At 52.9% G+C, this 26,189-nt stretch overlaps 1 pseudogene; it reads right to left on the reverse strand.

The window, feature by feature from the left end:
- Window positions 1–17,746: 17,746 nt before the first annotated feature.
- LOC106005212 lies at window positions 17,747–24,754 on the reverse strand (annotated as a pseudogene).
- Between the last annotated feature and the right edge of the window lie 1,435 nt (window positions 24,755–26,189).

The following is a 26,189-nucleotide window of genomic DNA, read 5'->3' on the forward strand; positions in this document are numbered from 1 at the left end:
CCCTGTCAGCCCGGCTCAGACCTTCTGGACTTTCCTGTCATGGGCCATGGGCAGCCAATGCCCATGTCCCGCCGTGGTCAGGTGTCACGTGGTGTGGTCTGCTGGCTGCTCTGGTCTCTACCACCCAGTTCCGACCCTGGTTCACAAGGTTCCCGCCACAACTGGGGTGCAGATGCGATTTGGCCAGTGAACAAGCCATCGTGTCTGGTGTCTTCAGGTCTGGTTTCTGCGCCTCCTTCCTTAGAGGCTTCCGTTCTCCTCTCGCCGGCTCCGTGAAGACCGTGGACTCTGCCCTGTTCCTCCTGTAGTCAGGCCCCTGCAGACACGGAGCCGGGCCCGGGCAAATGTTTACTTTCAGCTGCACGCAGCGGCACATGTTGGGTTGAATCAGATCCAACGGGAAGGCATCAATCAGAGTCTAAAAATAGACCAAGGATTGCGGAGCTTAGTCAGTGCACTAGTCAGCCGTCACGGGACCAGAAAGACATGTTGTTGGTAAAACTCAATTTGTCCATTTAAAGCGTTTCCCAGTGTTTACAGCTCGGGGCTCATGGAAGCGCACACAGGTCCCCGGGCAAGACACCCGTGCGTCTGGGGACACCAACGCGGGAAGGAGACAAGACAGGAAACAGGCCCCTTGGTTCAGAGGCCGGGCTCTGCTGCTGTCGGTCCTTCTGTCCCTCAAGGGACGGGGACGTGCTGGTCTCTGCGGCGTGGCCCCCGTCAGAGCCCGAGCATCCGGGGTGACGCCCCTGTCCAGGAGGCCCAAGGAGCAGTGGAAGACCTCTCATCACTGCCTCAGGCACCGTGATCCACTTTTGCTGAGCCTGGGGACGCCGAGTGTGCCTGAAGGAGCGCTCAGTGGGTGTCTGTCCCCAGGAGAACACTGGCGCAGATCCACACCCCGGGCACCTGAAACCAGCAAAGCAACAAATGCCTGTTCTGATCATAATGGATTCTTAGTTTACGGACGAAAAAAGTTAAACAGAGGTTTGCGGACACTGAAAAACTGATCCAAAGGTCAGAAAAATACCAAATGCAAATCCCAGCTCCTGGACTGGGCTTGAGGGGGAGCAAGGATGGCTGAGACCCAGGCCCCGGGAGGGACCCTGTCCCTCTGCAGGCGGGCGAGGCCGGCGTGTGGCCAACAGGTGCAACCAGGAGCCTGGGGGCACAGCCTGTGACACCAAGTGGAAGAGGGTCCTGGGGACGGCTGGGCCAGGCCCCACGGGCGGGGAGGAGGTGGGAGGGTGGCGGTGGAGCCTGGCCCAGCCGTCCCCAGGACCCTTCCCCCTCAGGAGGAGGGGCTGCTGTCCTGCCTGCAGGAAGGGCCCACCCCGAGCTCTCTGGCATGGCTCAGGGGCCAGAGTCCTCCGCTGGTGACTGAGCGGTGCAGGGGTGACTCCACTTTCCATATGCCCCAGGGAGGAGCCAGAAGGAGTAGAGGACGCACGGGTCTCCCCTCCCCCCGAGTCCAGTGGGGCTCAGAGGCTGTCCTAGGGAAGACCTTGTCTCCAGCAGCCTGGGGTGTCTGTGCCCGTGTCTGTGGGACCCCTTGGGCCAGCGAGTCAAGCTGGACCCCACTGTCAGCTGTGAAGACACTTGAACCCAGCGCTGTGTCCCGTGTGGTCTCAGTCCAGACCAAACAGCACAAGCCCTCCCCCTGCTTCTGCATGGCCATGACCTTGATTCCTTGTGTCCCCTTTTTCCCACACGTCCTAAAGTGTTCCCGGGTCCTCTCAGCTCTGGGCAGTCACTCTGGACTAGATGTGCTCCGGCAGGTGCACCCGGGAGGCGGTGGTCACTGGGTGCAGACAGGACTCTGATCTTCAGGTCAGAACCCGAGGCTGGATGAGGTGGATGGCGGCCCACCCCTGCTGACCACTGAGCCCCCTGCTGACAGACTGCCCAGGGCTGCAACCTTGTCCTGAGGACACTTCCCAGGGGTGGGATGGCCGATGCTCCCAACCCCCTGTGGGAGCCCCCATGCTCTCCAGCACCCCCCACCGTGGGACACTCTGTGCTCTGTAGCACCCCCCACCGTGGGACACCCCGTGCTCCCAGCCCCCCGTGAGCTGCCCCGGGCCCCCAGCCCCCCTTGCAGGACCCCGTGCATCTCTACTGAATGTCGTGCAGAACGCGGCCATCACCCTGGGTTGCTACTGTGTTGACGAGATGCCTGCTTTCCCCCAAAACAGATGTTTCTGTAGCACCTGGATGTCAACACAGGACTAAGAACAGGTCAGCCCGAGTTAATGAACCCCTGGCTTTTCGCTAGTCCCGGCCGGCGTGGGTAGGTATGGAAGTAGAGCTCTGGAGGGTATTTCAGCTGGAGCTGGCGCGGCAGCTGGAATCCGGACAAGCAGGGGCGCCACGTGTGACCAACTGAGACCCGGAGCCACGCCCCTCGTGCAGGTGCGCCGACCAGCAGAGCCTGAGGGGACGTATCACCTCTCCAGCGGCCAGCCCCCTTACGTCCCACACCTCTGGGAGGATGGGAGGGCAGTTCAGTTTGGTCCCAGCAGAAAGTCCCACAGGATGGTGGGTGGCTGGCTGCCAGCGACAGAGGGCCACACCGTGGGTCAGCCCCCAAGTCAACCCGGCCGCGCGGCGAGATGACCTGTGAGCTGCCTCCAGGATGGGTCCCCGATTCCAGAGAGAGCAGCTCGTCTGTCAGGGGCTGGTGTGCGCAGCCCTCCCCTCGCCTGTCCCCACGTGCGGTGGAGAGACCGAGAGAAGGGGAGTGAGCAGGGACAGAGCAGCCGCTCGGGGGAGGAGCCGTCGGGCTGGGGTCGGGGCGGGATGCGGAGAAAGCAGCTTCGCAGGGAAACAGGGAAACGGGCAGGTAGCGGTCACGGGAGAGGTCTGTCCCCCAGGCCCCCATGGGTTTTGTGGTCAGTGTCTGGCTCTGTGCTGTCCTGTGGGGCGCAGTGGAGGGAGACCCGGGCGGGGAGCATGCTGTGCAGCTGGCCAGAGTGGCCGTCCCCACACTGCACCCTGGGCCGTCCAGGGGTGGGCCGGCCGTGCGCAGGACTGTCCGAGGCCCTGCCCAGCTGACAGCCTTTTTGGAGACAGGGAGGAGGGTGCAGAACGTCACCAGAGGTTTGACACTGTGCGTCGCAACTGTGTGTGGTCCAGAATCATGAATGGTCCTGATTCGGGCTGTCCCTGTGTTCCTGTGACAGGCTCACGGCCGTCGGCCCTGTTTGCAGATGACGAGCTCAAGGCCTAGACAGGGTAACCGGCCTATGTGTAGTCACAAGGACCCTGAGGGCAGGCAGGGTCCCTCTCCCATTAGCTCTGCCCGGGGTCCCTGCCGCTCAGCCTCTGGGGCGAGCCTTGGCACCGGGGGCTGTGCCGTCCAGGCTGTGTCCACCTACAAGCTGGCTCCTCCGGGCCCGCTCCCGGGGCAGATGTCTCTGTGGTCTGAGCCCATCACTGGAGGTGGGCGGCGTGGGGTGAGGACATGTGTCCCTTGCAGTGGAGGATGCCTGTCCAGGACGAGTCGCCAGCCACCAGGTTCTGTCACGTGGCCGTCCTCAGCTGGGCTGACTCCTGAACTGCGGAAGGGCAGGGCGGCTGTCATTCTTAGACGAACCACAGAGAGGCAGCGCAGGACAGAGAGTGAGGTCCTGGACGGAGCCGAGCTCCGGGGGCTGCCCCTGGTCCCTCAGGCTCAGCCTGCCCCCCAGCGCCTCTCCACACCTCCAGGCCCCGCTTGCTCTGGGTGACCGCAGTAGGGCAGGTGCTGGCTGATTCTATGGGTCAACGGCCGGGCCGTGGACACAGACTTTGGGCCCAACACCAGTAGGAAGGTGGCTGAGAAGACAGTTTCTTACGGGAGAAGAACAGGTAAATCGGAAGGGTCTGGGTAGGTGGTGGGGCCGCATGGTGTGGGCGGGCTGCGCCGTCCCACCAAACCCTTCAGAGGAACACCAAGGGTCCTAAATAAGAGGGGTCCTGCCAGCAGGTGGCCTCCGGGATGGGATGCTCCGTTCCCTTCCGGGCCTCCCGCCTGCCGCCCCGCACATGTCAGAGGCACCGGCCACTGGAGCGGGCGAGACCGTCTCCTGAAATCATCTCTAAGGCACACGCGCTGCGGGCTCTGTTCTGCTGGGGTCTCCGGCTCCTACAGGTAACGAAGTGCGGTCGTGCGTGTCCCTCGCAGGACGATGGTGACGGCGGGGTGGGGGGTGGGGGGACAGCGGGTGTGTGTGTGACTGTGGGTGTGTGAGGTCGGGGGACAGTGGGGTGGGGCACGACAGTGGGAGGGGTAGCATGTCCCTACAGGTCTGTTGTGTGGGCTGTGCTCAGCCACACGGAAGCCCCTGGGCAGCGTCGGGCACGTAGTTGGCCTTGACGGTGGGACGGGGCGTCAGTTTCAGTTGGTTACGGCTGTTCCCTCAAGCCGGGTGTTCCCGTTTCTCACTGTGGTCTCGGCTGGTCCTCGGAACCTGCGAGTGGCGAGCGCTCGTCTCCTATTCTGCGTGGGAAACACCGCGACGGAGCATGGCCAAGGACCCGGGGCCTGTCCTCCGCCGTCGTGCGCGTGGGGGTGCGTGTCCCTGTGGGGCCGCCTCCCGGGGCGCTCGGAGCTGCCTCTGTGAGACGCGGGGCTCACGCGTGCCGTCATTCTGAGCTGGAGACACCACGCGCCTGCTTCACTGGAGAACATTTTCTGGCAAACGTTTTCAACTCTATTTGGCCACTTGAAAGTAACGTCTTTAGACAGGGTTTCCGGAGCACCTGGGCGGCCCACGGAGTTAAGAGGGTTCCCCGCACCCCACTCCAGCCTCTTGCACACCCACGCGGCATTCTGGGCTCCTCCCATGAACCGTGCAGCTGCTGCGGCTGTCTCGAGTGGCGCACCGTCTCTGGCCTTAGGGAGACATGACGGACACAGGGGTGCGGGGACAGTGGCCCCGGCACCCAGGGACACGGTGAGTGAGTCCTAGGAGTCTCCCTGGGGTGGCTGCGCCGTCTGGGAGCCACCAGCCATGTTGGTCATTCACTGTTAAACTAATGTGACTTAAGTGAAACGTAAAATTATTGTTCAGTCACGCAGGTGACTCACGGGCGCCGGGCTGGCGGGCTGGTGGTCCCTGCCCCGGGGCATGTCCACAGAGGGGGTATCCTTCGTCCTGATCTTCTGCCGGACAGCTGCGCCTGGGGGCCGAGCCCGACTTTATTCTGAAAGACGGCGCTGCCGGACACGGTCTCCCGTTTGTGAACTGTCTCTGGCCGTGATGGCCGCGGCGTTGACTGCAGGAGAAGCCGTGGAAACCGCAAAGCCTTTTACAGAAAGTGGTTGCTGAACTCGCTCTAGCACTCGGTGTCCGCGTGAGCCGGGCATGTCGGCGAGTGTCGCACTGCGTGCCGGCCACACAGTGCTCGAGTGCTGGCCTCATGGGGGGGACAACTGAGCGGGCAGGTCTGAGACAGGCCATTGCGGGGACCCAGTGGATTTCCGTGCGAGTCACTGAGGCTCACGTCCCAAAGTGCACCGGGATGGGCCCTGGGGAGAGGCCGCCTCCCACATGCACACACGCGTGTGCATCAGGCATCCCTTGTGTGTGCGTGTGCTCCCTGTGCGGCTGGGCAGTGGCGGGGCTGCCCAGGGCTGCTTCTTTCTCCAAAGTGGACTGAGAGCAAGGACCACCAGGGGCAGAAACGGCCTTTTCCCTGGGGAAAGGCCTCCGGTTGTTTCCCAAGGAGGCCACACAGTGGGACTGGTTGGCTTCCTTGCTTTATTCGCCACCGAGAGCAGACCCGTCCCTGCAGGGCTGCTTCTAGAAAACGCTCCAGAGGCGGGGAGGCTCCTGTTTGGGATCAAAGCAATGCTGCTGCCAGTGCTGACAGTGAAGTCCTGGGACGCGGACCCAAGCGACATCTGCGGGGCTCATGGTCCCCACAGGCTGGGAAGCGTTAGCTCGGTCTCTTGTGGGCGGGCCCTGTCTGTGGGGTCACAGAGCTGCCGGGCGGAGGAGACCTGGTGGACCCTGCACCCCATCACTCTCCTGTACAAAAGCCAGGGTGTGGCGCCCCTAGGGGACACCTGGGCACAGCAACAGCACCTTCCGGAAGAATGGGTCCATCTGCCGAGCAGGTGCTGTGTGAACCAGTGAGGTGTGCCCCGGGGTGTTGAGTCAAGAGGCTGGGAGACCACGCACCTGGGCAGCGTCTGGGCTCTGCAAGTGACCAGTGACCACCACAGCTACTTCCTTCCCAAGTGTCCCCTCTGCTCATCCAAAGTCTTAGGTCTCTCACCAACGCCGTTGCGGGCCCAGAGGACACCGTGGACTCCTGGCCTCTGATGTGTGGTTCTCGGAAGATGCAGGTTTGGAATGTGTCCATCGAAGCCCAGCCTTGACCTGGGCAGCTGACACCCTCCCTGAATGAGAGAGAGGAGCGGGGATCTCGGACACAAGTTCGTGCCCGGACCACATGCAGCATTTAGTCTTGGTTTATGTGTTGGAAGTGTAAGCGCCCGAGGCAGCGGCCGGGATCACCGGGATAATTCAGACTGAAGCTCCCATGCTTCTGCTTCTGACAGGAACCCAGGAGAGTGGGTGCTGCTCATGCAGGAGCCTCGTTGGAGGAACCAGTCCGAGACACAGAGTTAAGCAGCTGCCTCCTGGCACCTGCAGGGAGGGTAGGGCTTTGCTGCACTTGCGGCTGGAGAGGAGCACAGCAGAGCAGCCCCAAAGGGAACTGCCTTTGCAGAGAGTGTCCCAGGAGCATCGGGATGAGCACAGGGGCTCCAAGTCTTCTGCAGTCATTCCAGTCCGTCTGCAGGGTGTCACACCTCAGTGTCTGGCTGGCCACAGCCCCGCACTGCGTGGATCTGGACACTACCCACCACAAACCAATACAGCGAGAGTGGCCATCAGCCGTACCCCGAACTCTATGTAGTTTAAAGTGTTCATTCACTGCTGACAGACAAACTGAGGGTTCTCTGGACATTGCACCAATATGGGCCATAGTGAGGGCACGTGCTCCAGGAGCAGAACCCCAAGACGGGATGGAAGAACCGAAGGAGCAGACTCAGGACCAGGGTGAGACGCAAGGTTCTGTGCAGAAGGAAGCTGCTTGGTGAACTCATGGAGCCTGACCATGTGCCTGGAAGGGTTGCTGGCTGGGAGCTCAACCAGGGAGGAGGGGTTGCAACTCAGCACCACAATCACAGATAGTCGCACCTGTCCATGGTCTTGAATTTCTCTTCCAGGCTGACAGGTTGGGTTACCTATTGGTAAACTAACATTGTTCATTCTGTAGTTTGGGTTTCTCAATCAAATTGTTTCGTCCTTATTTAGAATCCGTTCCCAGGCTATGCAAAATAGAGACCTAAATAAGGGCAAAATTCCTTGAGATTGCATTTTGGTCTGATGTACCTGGGGAACCACTTATATTTGTACCAGAGGAGATAAAAGTCCTCACCTGCCTCCTCAGGGTTCTTTCCACACTTCTAAGTGGCTGTCACTGGTAAACAACAAATTTCCTGCATGGCAAATTAAATAGATTTTTTACTCTCTTTTTCATTTTTTTGTTCCTCTCCTTTTTCTCCACATCTTTAGGTTGGCACATAGTAGCAAAGCAGGAGTCTGCCTTTCCTTCTTTCTTGGAGACACATACTGAGCAGGCACTAAAACACATTTGTCTGGGAGTCTGAAAATTATACAACTTGAAGGCCCTGGAGGCATGATGTCAAATCTGGGTAGACTGGTCTGTGATGAATGGGGGACAGTGAATGATTCAAGGGAATGTCCACCCCCCACCTCTGGGAAGGTACTCAAAGTGCTTCCTTATGATAGCCAGCAGCACTATTTTCACATCAGAAAGACCACAAGTTACAAGAGGGAGTACTGTTTTTCTAAATATAAAAATAAATAAGTCTTATAAATCTTTACTTATAATACCTTTTCTTTCATTTTCTCTCTTTACTGTCCAGGACAGTCAGTGTTTCTCAGAGGTCCACCTCTGGAGGAGGTGAGCTGCTGACGGTGGACCTGGTATTCCACCGAAAACAATGGGAAAGCCTGTTTAAAATACAAGTGTTTACACTGGAAACATACTAAGAACTTGAAGAGTCAAGATTCCAGAGAGGACAACAATTTACTGATGTGAGTTTTGTATTCTAAACCCATCTTCCCCAGGGCACCTGAGTGGCTCAGTCAGTTAAGCCTCTGCCTTCAGCTCAGGTCATGATCTCAAGGTCCTGGGATCGAGCCCCTCATCGGGCTTTCTGCTCAATGGAGAGCCTGCTTCTCCCTCTGCCCCCTCACCCCATTTGTACTCTCTCTTTCTTAAATAATAAATAAATAAAATCTTTTTAAAAAAAGTTATAAGCCCATCTTCCCCATGAGGCATTTGCTAATTCTTACACAGTCACAGAGAGGCTGAGAAGCAGAGCAGAAATCAGGCTCTACATGGCTTTCGGGAATTCCCCAGGGCTAGGAATACAAAATGTGAGCTCAAGGCTTCTGAAGCATCCAGGACGTGGGTCAGAGAGAAGGCATGTGAAGTGTAGTGAGTCTACACATCTGATCTGTTTGCCCCTCTAAAGCATTCTGTAAGTCCTCAGCTGCGCATGCAGAGATGAGGAGAGTGGAGAGTGGTAGCCAAGAGGTTAAGTTGCTAAGGAGAGTATTTAAAAGCAGTTTTGTAGTATAAAAATAAAATAAAAATAAAATTCAAGGCCCTGCAAATTCTGATTTAAATTAGAACCCTTGTAGAAATAAATAAGAGAAACTGGAACTAGACCATATCTTATGAAGACTGAAACCTAGTGTTAAAACAACTCAAGATGATCATGTCTTATTCTAACTAGATGCCAGATCTGAAGGCCCTCCTGAGTCCTTGTGGCATCTCACAACACAATGTCCAGCCTTCAGTCAGAAAGCACCAATCATACCAAAAATCCAGGCAACAGAATTAGACTCTGGATAACAACTTCAATATTGGAGTTACTGAATACAGACAAAAAATAACTATGACTAATATAATTCAGTAAAATAGACAAGATGGCAAACTTCGCAGAGAAGTGGAACCCACAAAACAGAATCAAATGGGAATTCTAGGATTAAAAACACAGTGGTTGAAATTTAGTAAAAAGTAGATGATTAGCCACAGCTGAAGAGAGTAAGTTATCTGAAAGTAGGTCAGTAGAACATATCTGAATAAAAGAAAACAAAGAATGGAAAATAAAAAGAATTATAGGAAACATATGAAACACAGTAAAAAGATTTAACATGTAGAATTGGAAGAGAAAGAAATCACTTAGAATCATTATTGGAAAAAAAATAGACTAGAATTTTGCAAAACTTACAAAAGAAACCAAGCCATAGATTCAGATATCACTCTAAACCCCAGACATAACAAATGCAATGGAATTCACCCTGACAAAGTCATTGTAAATCTGAAATCAGTAGACAGAAATTATTTAAAATGCCAGAAGAGAAAAGGAGCATCAAGAGTGTGGATGGAGATAGCAGACTTCTCAGTAGAAACTATGGAAGGCACAAGATAATGGAAACCCCGAAAGACAATAGCTGTGAACCCAGAATTCTATATTCAGTAAAAAATATTCCTCAAAAATGAAGATAAAGCTATTTTCAGAAAAATAAAGGCCTGGTAATATACCCAGAAGACTCACACTAAAATTCTAAAAGGAATTCTCTAGTCATAGGAATATCCTGTTAGTTGGAGGCATTAAAAATCCACCACAGAATAGAGAGTATGAAGAAGGGTAAGTATAAATCTGTATAAAACTGTAACTACAATGTCTGTGGTATTTCATAATGAAATTCATAACGGACTCATAATGAAACAAATACAAAAGATGGTTAGTAAGTGGGATTAAAAGTTCTCCCGTCCTCGTGTTTCCTAGGAAGTTGTAAAAGTTCTAATTTATTTTCAATTATAGTACATCTAGGATGCATATTATAATTTCTAACAAAGCTGTTGAATGAATATTTTAAAAAGTATAGTTAACAATCCAATAAAGGAAAAAAATAGAATGAGAAAGAAAACTTCATTAACTCAAAGAAGGTAATGAAGAAAATTCCCGCATGTGAGTCAAATAGAACACAAATAGGAAGGTAGTAGATATAAACCCAGCTGTATCATTACTCACATTTAACGTACATGGATTAAAAAACTAAAAAGCAAAAAGATAGATGGAATTTTAAAAAATGCACCCTCTATATAGTGCCTAAAGTGCTATTCATGAAATACAATGCACAGAAAATTTGGAGGTTACAGGTTGGAAGACATCATGCCATGCAAGCATTAACCAGAAGAAAGTTAGTGTAGTCATGTCATTAATATCAAACAGAGGAGATTTATAGGCAAGAAGAAATACACAGATAGAGACATGTCACCCAATGAGGGCTTCATTTCAACAGAAAGATATAGTAATTTAGTCTTTGAAATCTATAAAGCAAAACTGACAGAGCTACAAAAGACTAAGTCCTTAACAGTCAGAGTAGGGGACTTCAATGCACACCCCCCCCCGACACTGACAGACCCGATCAATGCAGATTAATCAGTAAGGAGAAAATTCAAACCATACAATGACTTCGTAGGAAACTGCACCGGACATCTGCAGGACACACACTTCTCCCAAGGCTGAAATGGAAGAGTCACCAAAAATGGCCATGCTTGGCCATAAAGCACGCCTCAATAAGTTTCCAAAATTGAAAGCACAGGATAAAGCAGTATTTTAAAAACTTTTCCAACCCATAACATGTACCAGGGGGTCACCGTGCCCAGAGTGGCCGTGCCCACCCCCCCGGGCTTCTTACCTCCAGAGGCGCCATCTTGTCCGTGAAGCACTTGCCCGATTTGACTCTGGACTCAGAGGGAGGCTCGCCTCCAGCTCAGGGATGTTCCTTTCACCAACTCCTCGTTTGATTTTTGCTGGTAATACTGGTATTTATGTTTTGTTCACATATTTAGTTCTCAGCTGTATTTTAAGCTCCTGAAAGTTCACTGTCCTCCCCTGTGGCATTCAGATACAGGCTTGGACACTCTATGGCTCTCAGGGACATTGGAAGCCAGTGTCTGACTTGGGGGGGCTTTGATGCTGTCACTGAGAGGAAACGTTCTGTCCTGATGGGCTCTAACTGTTAAATCACTAAAATTTCAGCTTTTGAAAATCACTGTAATCAGGGATCCCATGAGAATGAGGGAGAGGGTGGGGGGGGTGGCTGGTCAATGATGTTTTTACGTTTTGTTTTGTCAAAGCTCCCCTGGGGACAAACACTGAGAAGTCCTGCTTGGGACCAAGGATGCCTTCAGCACACCGGGCAGGGAGATCCCTCTGGGGACAGGCTCCACCAGGGTCCATGTGACCATGTGCGATGGAAGCCCCCAACACCTGAGTGGAGACACGTGGAGGGGATGCTTCCCTCCCACGCACTGTGCTGAGGCTGTGCGCTGGCATTTCAGCGTGGAAATGGCGTATAAATCACAAAGAAATCTAAGAATATTTCATGAGATTCAAGCACAAAACAGAAAAATTAAAACTATATGAACAAAATGAACCAAAAAACCCCACTGAGTTATCTGTTTACTTTTGGGGGCAGAAAAGTGGTTGGTGCAGAGGGAGACACTCCAGAATCCGGGTGCGTGCGCCCTGCTCTGCCGCTGGCCGGGCTGCGAGGCAGCTGAGTGTCCGCTCTCTGCCTCCGTTTCCTCAGTGGATCCCAGGATTATGAAAGCCTCAACCCTGTGGTCAGCCTCTCCCGGGCCTCCAGGCTGCCGCTGACTTGAGGACATCAAAGAGGAGGGAGGACTTTGGTTTCTCTCGAGAAGCGCGTGCAGCAGTCCCACACGAGACGGCTCCATTTAAGTCACTTTCCATCTGTGTTCTAGAGCAAATACCAACCCATCGCTAAAGCTGTAGTTCGGGAGAGCAGTTCTCTCCCCGGGCCTGATCTCAGACATGCCTGGTGGCCTCCACAGACCTGCCTTTCTGGGGAAAGGAGGTGGCCACATTTGCCCCGAATGGCTCTTCCCAGCCTCACCTCAGGAGTCCAGCAGAGGTATAACCGCCCACAGTCAGAGGGGCTTGCATAAGGGCGCTTGCTGCAAGAGCAGCTCTGGTCCCCCCAGAACTGCTGTGGGTCACCTTCCACACCCCAGAGACCCAGCCCGTGTTTCCGTGTCTGGTATGCGTTGTGGCGCACGGGCCTCGTGTGTGTCTCTCGTGCGCGTGCGTGTGCGGTCTGCAGGGTGCTGCCACGGGAGGGAGGTGTGGGGGGCTGACTCGGGCTCATGGTGGACAGAATTCTCAGAAGCGTCCTGAAACCCAGTCCTGTTCAAAAAGAAGAACCTCGAGAAGCTCTTCTTTCTCAGGCTCGATAATTTTTGTTTCCTTAAAAAAAAAAAAGAAGGAAAGAAAAAAACCCATGTCCCCTCTAACTTAACAAATAGCGGAGCCCTACTTGGAGTTGCGTGAATAAAACACGGTTCCATGCGCGACGTGGTTAACAACATGTGCACATATATGCTCTTTATTCCTGGGGGCTGTGGGGTCTCACGGAGTCTGGATACGCCGCGGAGGGGCCCCTCGGGGCAGATGGCCGCGCTGACCGCCCTCTGCAGCCCTTCAGAGCCTCGCCCTCCTCGTCCGCTCACTGCAGAGAGTTCCCTGTTCGGAGAGAAGAGGTTTCCTTTTGAAACTCTAGGAGCCCTGCTCATCCCCACGGGCCTGCCTTTCGGACCCTCCTGGGGATTCCCGCCTCTGCAGGGACTGGAGAAGCGTGACGCTGGCCTCCAGCGCCCCTGGCCTGTGGACCGCAGTCGTAGGTGCTGTGGGGGCTGGATGGAGCCACAGGTAGAGAGAGTCCGGGTGGGGGGTGGGGAGGATGAGCTTGCGGGACGGCCAGCACCCTACAGACACGCAGAAGATGGTAGGGGACAAGACGGAGCTGGAGAGGTCAGGGCTGACGCGGCCAGAGGGAGCAGGGAGGTGTGGGTTCGGGTGAGGCTGGCCGTGAGCCAGGTGGGGGAGAGAATCGGCGGGATCTTGGGGAGCATGAGGCCGTGACCCCGACGGGGGAGCAACGCAGAGAGAGGACAAGGTGGGGGGCCAGACTGCCCCCTTTAATGCCTCACTGCCACTGCCTTCTGCCCCCAAAGCCAGCGGGGGCTCCTCCGAGCTCTGCTGCTGGGCCGGGCGGGGCCGGGCCCTCCTCCCCTCGGGGGCAGCCCGCTGTGGACCCACGCCTGTGACATCAGGTCCCAGAGGCCAAGGACCTTGGTCCCTCCTGTCCGCGCACTGCCCTCGAGGAGCGTCCGCTGCCCATCCCCCGGACATCCAGGCACGGGGCCGACCTGCAGGGGCTTCGTCAGGTGGAAGGGCCCTGCCTGAGCCATCTGAGGCCTCGGAGACTTCGTGTTCTCACGGCAGAACTCTCCAGTCCCCAGGAACTGCGAGTTCGGCAAAGTCTCTCGCGAAATCTGTCCCCGCGGCAGAAACTGGCTGGGCGTCAGGCCCAGTGGGTGACTCTGCCGGGAGTGGAGCAACCGCTAACCTCCCTTTCTGCCTCTGATTGCACTGGGGGACCTGCCGCGGGGAGGTGCAGACTGGGGGCCTGGGGTCGCGAGGCCCCAGGGCTGGCTCTGGCCCCGCAGCGTCAGGGTGGCTCCTGCAGTGCTTAGTGACCACTCGCACAACCAGGAGGTCTCTAGGGATGCGTCTGGGACCCCGTCCTGGCCGGCATCTACACGGAGGGCGAGAGGGCAGGCTGGCCACAGCGACCATGATCGGGGGCTTGGAGGAGGAGCCGACGAAGCGGGGAGACCCAGCAGTGTCCCGGGCTGGAGCGGAGAGGCCATCTAACCGTCCCTGATGTGGGCCCCGCGAGGGCGGGGCTGCGCGTGTCTGCGTTGTGCAGTCCAGAGCCCCCCAGCAGTGCCCGGCCCGGGGCGGGTGCTCAGCAAACACTAGGGGAAGGTGCACGAAGCTGGCCAGGCTTAAACGTTTGGTCCTGTGTTTGGATCTACGAGGAGCCGATGCGTGTGGCTTAGCAGCCACATTTACGAACCACACTAGCTCGAAATTAGGGTGTGGTGCGTCCCTACCAGCCAGTCTTGGGGTACATCACGGGTGTGCAGTGGTTAGAAGGCTGGAGGAGTTGATTCGAACCATCTGTGTGACTACAGAGTCTACCTGCGAGAGGCTGGGAAGACAGGAGGGGACTGGCCTGGAGAAGAGGCGCAGAGGTGTTCTGGAAAGTTCCGGGAGAAGCATGGGGCTTGGGCAGAAGCCACCAGGGGAAATTCGTGGACCAACCCCAGCAGCTAGAAAGTGGTCTGAAAGGGAATGGGTTGGAGATGCCCAGCGGTGTGGGGCTCAGCCCCAGACGGGACGCCGCCTGCAGTGAGATTTGGGGACCTTCCCAGGCCTGGCCGTGGGGTATAGGTTGGCAGCCCCACACGCCCAGGATGTGGCCCTTGACTCCTCGGATTTGGACTCGGGGGGCCAGGAGCCCTGCAGTGACAACACAGGAAACCCATCGGGAGCTCCCTGCCGGTCTGCCCAGGGACCAAGTCGCCTGCCCCTCCAGAGAGCGGTTCCCTGGAGCAGACGGTTTACTTCTCTTCACAGCGGGGGACGTCCCAGTGCAAGGAGCCACTTATCTATTATTCCAGTTTACCTGAAGTTTTCCCAAAGTTTTGAAGGATTTTGTCCAGAATTGACAGTTTTTTATATTGCTCGTTTTGTAAATTCTTCTTTCCTGGGGGAGAAAAGAAGTACAATGATCAAGATTTGGTTAGTCATGAAGGCATGATTCCAAACTTTCCTTTTCAACTTCAGAGGTTTTCAGGGAGCCCAGAAGCTAGTGTGTGTGGCTCATGGGCACTGGTGGAGACACGTGTTGTCAACTTTCTCTGTTTCCTCCTCTCCACTGAGGATGAGCTTGCATGGTTCCCTCTGGTCCCTTGGATGATGTCCTTGCATCTGGGTACATATTTTCGAAGACCTTTCACTCCTCAAAAGGATGAACCCCTACCCTTGCCCTGTCCAGGCCTTTTTACCCATGAATATTGTGTGGGGTCTCACAACATTGTGTGGGGTCTCAGTGCTGGGGAGAGGGGCAGATTTGAGGTCCATGGGGCGGGTCCGGGGTGGACGCTGGCCCCATGGAGCAGGGTGGGAGAGGGCGCATGCAAAGCAGCACCCAGAGTGTAAGGTTCCTTTTCTTGGGATGTAACCACAGCTGTGGCCCGCAGGGTGCTCTCACCCTTCTCCTTCCCGACCTTCCCTACTTTCAAGGTGTATCAGGAGATCCGCCCCCCTGGACTTCTCCCAAAACTCCATTGAACACAGCCAGGATGCTTAAGAAAAACCTTAACTTTAGCATGTTTATATTGGTCCCACACGTGAGTCCTGAGTTGTTTCTGGCTGTTCCGCATCTCCCATTGCTCTGCGGGTGTTCAGAGAAGAGCCACCCCTCACTTACCGGGAAGCACCCAGCAGGGGCTCGGAAGGCATTCACCGAGTGAGTGAGTGAGTCTTTTGTCAAGGCTAATGCCAATAGGAAATTAATGATTACGGCACCGAATGACATGGGACACTTAGCTGGTAACCCAAAGTTCAGGCACGCTCTAGATGTCAGGAGTGGTGCTTTGGGTCATGAAATCTTTTCAGACCCTCTGGAAATCACACAGGTGGTTGGTTATTCCAGCAACAACAGAGGGAAACTCTCTGCAGAGGCTTCAAGCTGCTTTAGGCTTTTAAGATAGCACTCTCAAGTATTTTAAGGCAACAAATTCATATTTGTAATAAGTATTATAAGCTCATGGTAGAACTTTAAAATGTGAAGAAGCACGTCTGCAGAAAGGAAGGCCATTTCCAGCAGTGGACCCAGCACTTCCAGCTTTCTCCTGGAGGTCACAGTTGCCCTGTTTCTGTGTATCCCAGTGGAAATCCATACCATGAAGATTGTTGCCAACATCATACTCTCCCTGAATGTTTCAGGCCACGTTTACCTTTTTTTTAGAGGAAATTGCTTAGGAAAATTTGGCATACAATTTGGGCTGACTGACTTATGGAAACATGTAATTCATCAATAAACAAAAAAAATTTTGCATCTTAATTTTGCTTATTTGTGGAGTATAATCTATAGCCTTTAGGATTTCACATGCAATGGTAACATCTATACCGTCCCTATGGGGGTGTGATTCCGTTTGAACATCCATGCATCCGCTGAGGCTTGTGGGAAATGTTCACTTCCCAGTTGCAGTTGAAACCCCAGTGAGGCATAGGAGCTTTGTGTAAGGTCACTGAGATGGTGTGAGGCCCTGCTGGGAAAGAATCCTTCCAGGCTGTCCTGAAGCTTCTGAGAGAGTTGAAATCCCGGGCTTTCACAGCTACAGCGTTCCCCGTGGAAGCCATGGGTGAAAGTCCACTACTTGAACTTTCGTGCCCGGAAAAGACAGAGTAGCAAGGACCAGATTCATCCTCCCAGTTTAATTTGAAAACCAGAAAAGAATACATGAAACAGTGATTGCCCATAGATCAGACAACAGGCAGCAAGGGACAGTGACCCCTGAGAAGGGAAATCGACACGGGGCTCCTCCCGATCGCTCCTGCTCCTGCCTGGAGAGTTTTGTTGGCATGATGAGTGAGGACATGGGCAGAGCCCTGTGGCCTCGCCAGGAGATGAAACTGGGAGAGGCCAAAAGAGCAAGTGAGGTCAGAGAACTGGGAGACTGCAGAAGGTTGCCCTGAGTCTCCAGCTGAGTATGGGTCAGTGAGAAGCGATGGGAGGCTGGGCATGAGAAAAGAACCCCCCAAAAGGGCGAAAGAATAATTTCCAGAGCTCACACAGGCCAGAAGCAGACGGCTTCCCTACTGGAACACATAAAAAGCCTCGTTATACACAAGGCACAGGGGAGGGAACTCTTGAGTTTTATGGCTTCAGTATCAGGGAATGTTAGCCTGGGAGTGAGTGCTGCCTGGTCTTACCTAACAAAGCTTAAATGCGAACCTCAAAAGGATCAACCCTTTCAAAGCCATTTAACTGGGTTCAAGAGCAAAGCTTGCCAGTATTTTAATAATATAATATGCAACACTCAACAAAATGAAATTTATAGTATATAGCATCCAAACAACAATGAGCAGGCATGAAAACAAGCAATAAAGTATGGTCTATAAGAAAATGACCTATAACGAGAAGAATCACTCAATCAAAACTGACGTAGAGATGACATACATGGTAGATTTAGAAGGCAAGGGTATTAAAGTTCCTCCTAACACCATACCCCATATGGTCAAGAACCATACATTTTCAGATTACACAAAAAAGCAACAGCTAACTATACATGGCCTATAAAATTCCCCTTTAAATATAAAGCACAAGTAGGTTAAAAATAAAATGATGGAAAAGATCACCCAGGTGAATACTAATCAAAAGAAAGCAAGAGGGGCTACTTAAATTTTAGACAAAAATCATTTCTTAACGTTAAAGCAGTAATTCATCAAGAAGATAGAACAATTCCATATTTTTATGCACGCAGATGAAATGCAATGAAAGAGATTCAAAGTACATGAAATGAACATTGGTAAAACCAAAAGATAGGGTGAACAAATCCACAATTACAATTTAAATTCTGAGTTTTCAATTCTGCTTTCTTTTTTTCCTTTTCTTTTTCTTTTCTTTTCTTTCTTTCTTTCTTTCTTTCTTTCTTTCTTTCTTTCTTTCTTTCTTTCTTTCTTTTATCAGTATAGCTTTTACTGCCTCTTTAAAATATCACAAATAAGTCTCAAAAATCATCCGGCTTCTCACTGTTTCTGCAGATGGACAACTCAGATCTTATTCATCAGCCTGCTGAACTGTTCCTTTTTCAGAAACATAGATACCTTCCAAAAATTTTCTGATATCCTTGTTTTTAACAGTTGTGGCTTGCTGAATCAAAGCAGCTGAGTTCTATACAAGTTCAATGTCATTTCCTTCAAGAATTAACTCATCTTTTTGGGCTTGAGATACAGAACAAGCAACACCTAGCCTCATCTGAACCCTGCGGATGTATTTTTCACCCAAGAAATTTCGAATTTCAGCAAGAGAACCATTCTCCTGAGTAACAACGCTGATGGGGAAGTGAGCATACACAGACCTCACCTTGTATTGGAAGCCCAGTGTGACGCCCTTGATCATGTTTTGCACGTGACTACAGATGGTGCGAACCATAGCCAGTTCTTTTCTATTCCCCACCATTTGTCCACTTGGAGCCTCTTCTTTTTCTTTCCAAGAAGACTGAGTTCTAAGTTGATGTGATTGAAGTCCCTTCGCAGGGTTCCTCTGCAGCCCTTCACTATAACGTATGTCCCTTCAGGGTGATGTCGACATTTTCTGGAATGTCGACAGTCTGATTGATGAGAATGGTTTTTATCCTTACAGTAGATGTGGCAAAGAGAGCTCAATTCTGCTTTCTTAATAGTTGAGTAAACAAGGAGACAGAAGTTCAATAAAGATGTAGAATGCTTGAACATGGTGGTTCACCAACTTGATCTAATTGACATTTACAAAACACTCCACAAATCAACAACGTATACACATTCTTTTCAAGTGCACAGGGAGTACTTGCTAAAGTACAATATATTCTGGGCCACACTGAAAGTTTTAAAAAATGCATTAGAAATATCCAAGGCATGTGTTTTCTGACCAAAATGGGATTGAATCATAAATCAATAATAGAGAGGTATTGGAAAAGACTCCAAATATTTGAAAATGAAACAGCACATTTCTCAATGGTCTGTGGGTCAAAGAACAAATTTCAAAAGAGAGTTATAAAGCATTTTGAATGGACTGAAAATAAAAGCATAGCATATTGAAATTTGTAAGATGAGATTAAAGTAGAGCTAAGAGAAACCAAATGTTCATAATAAAAAACGAAGAAAAGCCTCAAATCTATGACCTAAGTATTTACATTAACCAGTCATTTAAAAAAGGAGAGAAAAAAATTCAAAATGAATAGAGAGAAAATAATAAACTTAAGAGAGGACATGACAATCATATAAAATAGAAAAACAATACAGAAAAATGAAACCAAAAGCCTGGTTCTCTGAGCAGATCAATAAAACTGATAAGCTACTAATTAGACTACGAGGGACAAAGAAGAGCACAAATTACTAACATAAAGAAAGAGAACTGACATCCTTATAGTTCCTGCAAACATTAAAAAGGGTAATAAGAGACTGTCGTGCTGTTATTCAGATGAAATGAGCAAAGTCCTCTAAAGATGCCAACTACCAGAGCTCACTAACAGCCCTTTATCTGTAGGAGAAATAAAATGTGTACTTAAAAAAATCTTTCCACAGAGAAAATACAGGCCCTCATGTCTTCATTGGTAAATTCTAACAACATCTTATGTAGAGGTAATGTCCATTTCATATAGACATATCCAGAGAATTGAAGGAAAGGGAACACTTCCCAACTCCTTCTGTGAGGCCGTTATTATCTTGAAACCAAAACTAGACCAAAGCATTAGAGAAGAAAAAACCGCACCCCAACATCACTCATGAACAGAGACTCCAAAATTCTTAATTAAATTTTTGCAAATTGCATCCAAAATACATAAAAAGGAAAATGTCTCATGGGTTTATCTTGAAAATACAGGTCTAGTTCAGCACTCGAGAGTCAAGACATGTAATTCACCACAGGAACAGAAGAGAGAGAACCTATGGACCATTTCAGTAGATCAGGGGTCGGCAAGCTATGGCTTTTAGTCCAAACAGGGATCAGCACTGGCTTCAGGAAATCCAGTTTTATTGGGATAGAGCCACTCCCATTCTTTTATGTATTGTCTTTGGCTACTTTTGGGCTACAGTGGCGGAGGTAAGTATTTGCAACTGGAAATTAAAGACTAAAATATTTACTATCTAACTTTTTACCAAAAAAATTTCTCTATGCCCACAATAGAACCACCTAAGTTTGCAAGAATGTCCATTCTTATCGTTGGCACTTCTCCTTCAACATTTTACTGCAGCTAGTGGAGTAAGACAAGAAAAATGAATAAAAGGTGTACCTATTGGAAAGGAAAGAAATATCTGTTCGCAGATGATATGATTCCTTATGTAGTAAGTCCCCGAGGATCTACAGGGAAGCTTCCAGAACTGAAGAGTGAGGGGAGCAAAGTGTCAGGGTGCAGTCTTTCACCAAAAAACCCCCACATTTCTATACACGAGAAATAAATAACTGGAAGTCAAAATTTAAAGAGTAGTGTCATTTATGATAACATCAAGAATATGAAATATTTATGTATAAATCTAATAAAATATATGCAAGTTCTTTATGGCGTGCACTACAAAACACGGTGAGAGAAACTGAGGGGGACCTAAGTAAATGCATCATTCATGTCTATTTGAGAGAGAGAGAACTAGCAGTAGGAGGGGCAGGAGGAGGGGCAAGCCGACTCCCCACCGAGTGGGGGACCGCAGGGCTCTGTGCCAGGACCGTGAGATCGTGACCTGAGCTGAGGTCAGATGCTTAACCGACTGAGCCGCCCAGGCGCCCTGAATGGCGTTATTCATAGAGCGGAAGGCTGAATACGGTCAGAAAGTCAGTGCCGTCAAACTGATCTAAACGTCTGCGGCAATCCCAGCCAAAGTCCCAAGAAAATTTTCTGCAGAAATGAACTGTCTTTAAAACTTATATGAGAAGACAAAGAAACCAGAGGAACCTACTTGATTTTGAAAATCAGAACAAAGTGGAAGGATTCACAGTACCTGATACCAGATTTCGGTATCAACATCTAGTGACCGAGACAATGTGATGTCTAAAGAAAAGCAGATCCCTGGTCAGTGGAACCAAACAGACCCCAGAAAGTGGCCCACGGGTACAAGATCAACGTATTGTCAACCTCCGTGCCAAGGCAGTTCAACAGAGCAGCTGGACCTCGGTCATGTGAGAAATCGAACCAAACAAAATAATCCCGACCTTACACCGTATATATGAACTCAAAATGGATCACAGCCCGAAATGTAAGCCCTACAGCTCCCAAGTTTCTAGAAAAGAACATAGAAAATGTTTGCGACTTCGAAGTAGGCAAAGATTTCTTATATTTGATTCAGAAAATGGAAAGTGATCCGTTGAGTTGGACTAGTATTAGGAACCCCTGATCTCTGAAGCACACTGCTTGCAATGGGGAGCCAGCCCCATCCCAGGGGACCATCTTCCCAGTCACGCGTCTGACAAGGGACTCGCATCCAGAATATGGAAATACCTCTCCAAACTCAATAGTAAGAAAACAAACTCATGAAAATGGGCAAAATATTTTGAAAAGACCCCGGACCAAAAAAGGTATTCAGATGGCAAATGAACACATGAAAATATGCTCGACGGTATGAACCACTGGGGAAGGGCAGATCACTACCACTGTCAGTGCCCAGGTGACCCAGGGCAACTCTCTGATTCGGGAGCTCGAGACCCTGTTGGCACTTTCTTGTGAAGTAAAACGTGGCAGCCACACCTCTGGCCTTTTACCCGAATGAAAGGAACACTTACAGTCACCTCAAACCTTGTATGCAAATGTTTCCAGGGGCTTTACTGTGATTCCTGAACCTGGAGACAAGCCCGGTGTCATTCGGCAGGTGCTTGAGGAGTAAACCAGCAGCGACCACAGCGGAGCGCGGCTCAGCCACGGAAGGAGCGGACGACGGATGGGCTGATGTGCACGAGTCTCAAATGTGTTGTGCAGTCTGAGGAAACCAGGCTCAAAAGTCTACACAGTGTGTGTGGTATTTAACGTTCCGCAAAAGGGAAAGTGACAGAACAGGACACGAGTGAGGCTTTGCTACGGCTGGAGGTGGTGGGAGACGCTGAGTAGAGAGCATGGGCTCGTGGGGTGATGTGTCTTCTGTGTCATGTTTGTGGTGACGGTTGTGTGAGTCTGTATGAGGATGGTTTCACGGAGGGGCCCGTATCCTACCACAGCCCAGGAGGTCGAGTGGGAATGCCTAATCCGCCTTACGAGTCAGGATCTGCCCTAAGTCCTTCCCTTTGTCACCCAACGGACTCGTCCCGCCCCTTAAGGGGCTGTGACCCTGGCTCACGGATGATGAGCTGTAAGTTCAGAGAGGGGAGGTCACCTATACGAGATCGTGCAGCCAAGAAGAGGGGGAGCCAGGGTCTTACGGGATCCTAGTCTCTGCCCTGCATGGTATCCTGCGTTCTGATGCCTCACAGAAACTTGTCCACGCATACCCCCGTTCGGCGGAGTAAGACGCCAGGAAGGTTAGCCGGATTCCCAGTGGAAGGTGACAGATACCGGTAAGAACCTGGGTTAAGACCAAGCTGAAAATGATCATGTATCAAAGAAAGGTCCTGTTACAGGATCGGTGGCCTCCTGCCGCTCAGCAGCCCGAGAGAACCCTTCCGGCCCGGGAAGGAGAGCCAGTGAGTTTCCGAGAGGTGCCTGCTCTGGCGGCCAGAGTTTTACGTTAGAGATTCACTCCTCGGAGCCTACTCTAAACCCTCTTTGTCTCACAATCCCAAGGCACGGCTCGGAGGACGATGTAACGTTGACTATCCGTTTACGTCTTTGGGGAGGTCAGTGGTGGAGCTCAGTGTACCCCACGGACAAGGACTCCAAAACGCGTGGGTCGCTCGGCGTGTGGAACAAAGGCACTAAGACCAGCCCTCTGCGAGCCTGTCCGTGTGTCTGTCTGGGGCCGAGGCTGGAGCTCAGGGAGTCCCTCCGAGGGGGAAGCCCCCACCTGTGGCAACAGGAGTGGGAAGCGCCCTTGCTCCCAGCGGCGGAGCCTGGGTTGAGGGCCGAGCACGGAGAGGAGGGAAGCCTGAGGGGCGTCCCAGCTGCGCTGAGCCCCAGGGGCCCCCAAAAGTGCCCCAGGGACCGGCGTCCGACCATTTTTGACCTGCACCGTCCTAATGGCCCAGCCTAATCCATGAGTCCTCAGGGAGGTGTTACAACTACTCCTTCTGTCTAATTTGGAAGCCCCCAGGTCCCCAAACCACTGCTGGCCAGAGACAAAGATGATGACTGTTTTCCAAGGTGACCATTTGTCTACAGACAATACGGGTTGACTTCTAGCCTGGTTCAGATGAATCATTGCCAGCTCTGGGGGTCTCCGACGATGGACGAGCAAAACCCACTTTGTACTGCAGTCTGTGCTGAAGGAAGAGAACATCAGGAAAACCGACTACCTGACAGCTCTTGGGCGGAGATGGGTTTCCACAGGACGGGAGAAAGTTCTGGATAAATCGGCACACAAAGGCTGGGGAGGGCCTTGCCTGCGGGGGGGGGGCCAGCTCTGCGGGGGCTCCAGGGCTCCTGGTCTCCACCGCGGGCCCCCGGGAGGCAGGAAGTGTTCCCCGCCGGCTTCTTAGCTGGAAACCACTTCCTGCAGCGGCGCCTGAAAGGAAAATCACCGCCTCATCGCTCCCCTGGCGGCGTTTCCAGCCATTGACAGAGCAGGTGGGATCTGCCAGGAAAGACAGGAGGGCGGAGGCGGGGGTGCGGGGCCGCCCGCGGAGCTGGAAAAAGCAAGACCTAGTCAGCAGAGCTGGTCTGGACGGCCTGGGCGGCTGTGGGAGACCCAGGCTTCTCTAGCTGTCCCGGACACAGGAGCCGCTCCCATCCGCGGTCCGGAGCAAGTCCCGCGGCCCACACCCCAGGGCCCACTGAGGCGAGAGCCTCGGTCTCCAGGCCTCACAGCCCCCATCTGTGAAATGGGCCTGACGCGGGGCTGCTGTGAGGCTGATGGCGTGAGACGGGACAGGGCTGGGCCCGTGGCGAGGGCATCACCGTCACCGCAGTGCTCATCACGGTCAGGGACGAACAGTTAGAATTCATGAGCCGGATCCAAGGCCCACGAGGGCACCGGGAACGAGGCTTCCTGGAGGGGCTCATGGTGCAGTGGATGTCACGACATCCAGCGCGGCCACGGTCTGTCCCCTTCCACAGACGCATGTGGGTGGGGATTAAGGGTGAGTGCCCCAGGGACGGGGCACGCCAGCCTCGAGGAGGTGACGTGCGGAAGTCCTGTGGGTCCCTCCGGGTCCTCCTGAGGAAGAATCGAAGTTACTCATGTGAAGAAGCAGTTTTTCGGGTCAGAAGGCTGTCTGAGACCGGAAGCTCTCCCTCCCAGACGAGGCGCGTGTCTGCCCATGGATCTGGGCGCCCGCCCCTGTCTCACCGGCGTCTAGTGACCACGGCCGCGTCTTCCCCCGCCAGCTCACTCTGTGGAGGGGCCTGGGTTCTCGTGGCTTCTGGGAGGAGGTAAGTTGGCTGGCTGCTGTGTTCAGCAGCGACTCAGATGAACGCCTGCTGGATGCAGCCGCCGTGGCCTGTGCGGCACCTTCCGGGGCCTGCCTGTTGTGGGCCCTCCCAGACGCTCTGGGCCTCGGGGGGCAGCATGGGTGTTGCAGGCTGCAGGTGGAGGGTCTGAGTTCTGGTGGAATTGTTGTCTGATGGCCACTTTCTCACTGGCTGCAAAATCCACTTCTCCACATCGGAGAAGGGTGTGAGCGTGGCTTTCCACGCTGGCAGTCTGGGTATCGCCGCCTGCCCAGGAGCTTAAGATCCACACACGATGGTGTCAGGCCTGCCCACAAGTCACCTACCTGTCCCCCTCGGTGCCTATACCCACATGTGGCCTGGGGGAAGCCACGGAGACGCCACGGGGACCCTGGGCTTGCGGGACGCTCGTTCCTACGACAAGGAGCTGAAGGGCCGTGGAGGTGGCGTTGCTACAGTTACAGGCAACACAGCGCTGGCCAAACATCCTCGTGATTTCCCGTCCAGAACAACGAAGCTCGAGGCAAAGACATGCGTTCAGCTCCCGAGTGAGACACCGAATGCTCTTCGCATTACAGACGCTGCACAAAACTGAAGGCCGTGCAGTCTTGGCTCAGGGGTGGGAAGAGTCTGGAAGGTCCCTTCTTGCCGGACCACAGTCTCTTCACAGAGAAGCTCCCATGGTGGGTTTGAGCTTCTAAGGGGCTCAGGACACGAAGGCTCAGAAGCAACCTTCTGGGGACTCGCCTCCACCGCTGCCGTGGGACCCCCGTGCCCCTCCCGTCCCCGGCCGGTGCTGGGCGATGGGGCCTAGACCACCATGATGGGAAACCGCGTGGCGAAGACTATTTCTTAGTTAAGTTAAAATGGCGAAGTATTTGCTTCTTCTTTAATGCCATCCGGGTTCGCTGGGAAGCCCTGTGGCCTGGTTCCCAGGCGCTGGCTTGAGCACGTCTGCTGCCGGGTGAGGCCGTGGGGCGCCCTGCAGTCCTTGTGTTGGTCTCCTTTGGAAACAGGGTTGTTGCAGGTGTGACCAGTTGGAGGCCGTCACATTGGGAGCAGGGTGGCCCTAATCCCACATGAGGTGTCATTACTGACACAGAGACATGTGCACGGGGAGGAGGCCGTGTGACAACAAGGCAGAGATCAGGGAGGAGGGAAGCCCAAGGAGCTGGGAGGGCACGGAAGGGAACTGCCGCGGACCTTCATCGGGGACCCGCGCCCCGGGCGCAGGGACAATCCGCTCCTGCGTTCTGTGCTCCGCTCCGCACAAGCACTGAGCCTGGGTCGGGGACGCGCCTGAACCATCCGGCCCCTGAGGTTTGCAGAGGGTGTCCGGGGCTTGCCCTCGGCGGCAGGGAGGGCATCGTGTGAAAACCTAGGACTCTGTCTTGGGAACCAGAAGTGTCACCCGCATGGGCTCTCTGATTTCATCCTATCCTTGTGTTTTAAATGCTGGTGCCGACCCTGAGCCCGGGAGCCGATCTCGTGGTCCCGTTGGTGGCAGCAGTTTGGAAACCACCTGCCGGAGGGCGCCTGTTCGTTGGGAAAGGTGGCCCCGACGCCCACGAGGGGACGGTTTCTCTCCAGATGTCCCCATTGCCTGGTCTCGTCTTTCCTCTCTGCCAGATCTTGTCTCGGTCGCTCGCCTTCCACGAGCTTCTCTTTTGCTCCCCTGCTTTTCCAGCTGGCTTCCCCGAGGTCACCCGCACCCCCCGGGTACGCCGTCCTCCTGGCCTGTTTCCCCGCCGACCCCGGGAGCGCCTCAGGTTGGGTCCGTGAAGGCTCGTCTGTGGCCCCAGAACCGGGCACCCCGTGCAGCCCGCAGTGACCTGTTGCACTGCCTTTCAGTTGCTTGTAAAGTTGTCAGAACATTATGGAATCTTGCCTTTTCTCGGTGTTCACGAATCGACATTTTCTCT

Source organism: Mustela putorius, unplaced genomic scaffold (assembly GCF_011764305.1).
Source record: "Mustela putorius furo isolate JIRA1106 unplaced genomic scaffold, ASM1176430v1.1 tig00000551_pilon_pilon_pilon, whole genome shotgun sequence".
Taxonomy (NCBI): domain Eukaryota; kingdom Metazoa; phylum Chordata; class Mammalia; order Carnivora; family Mustelidae; genus Mustela; species Mustela putorius.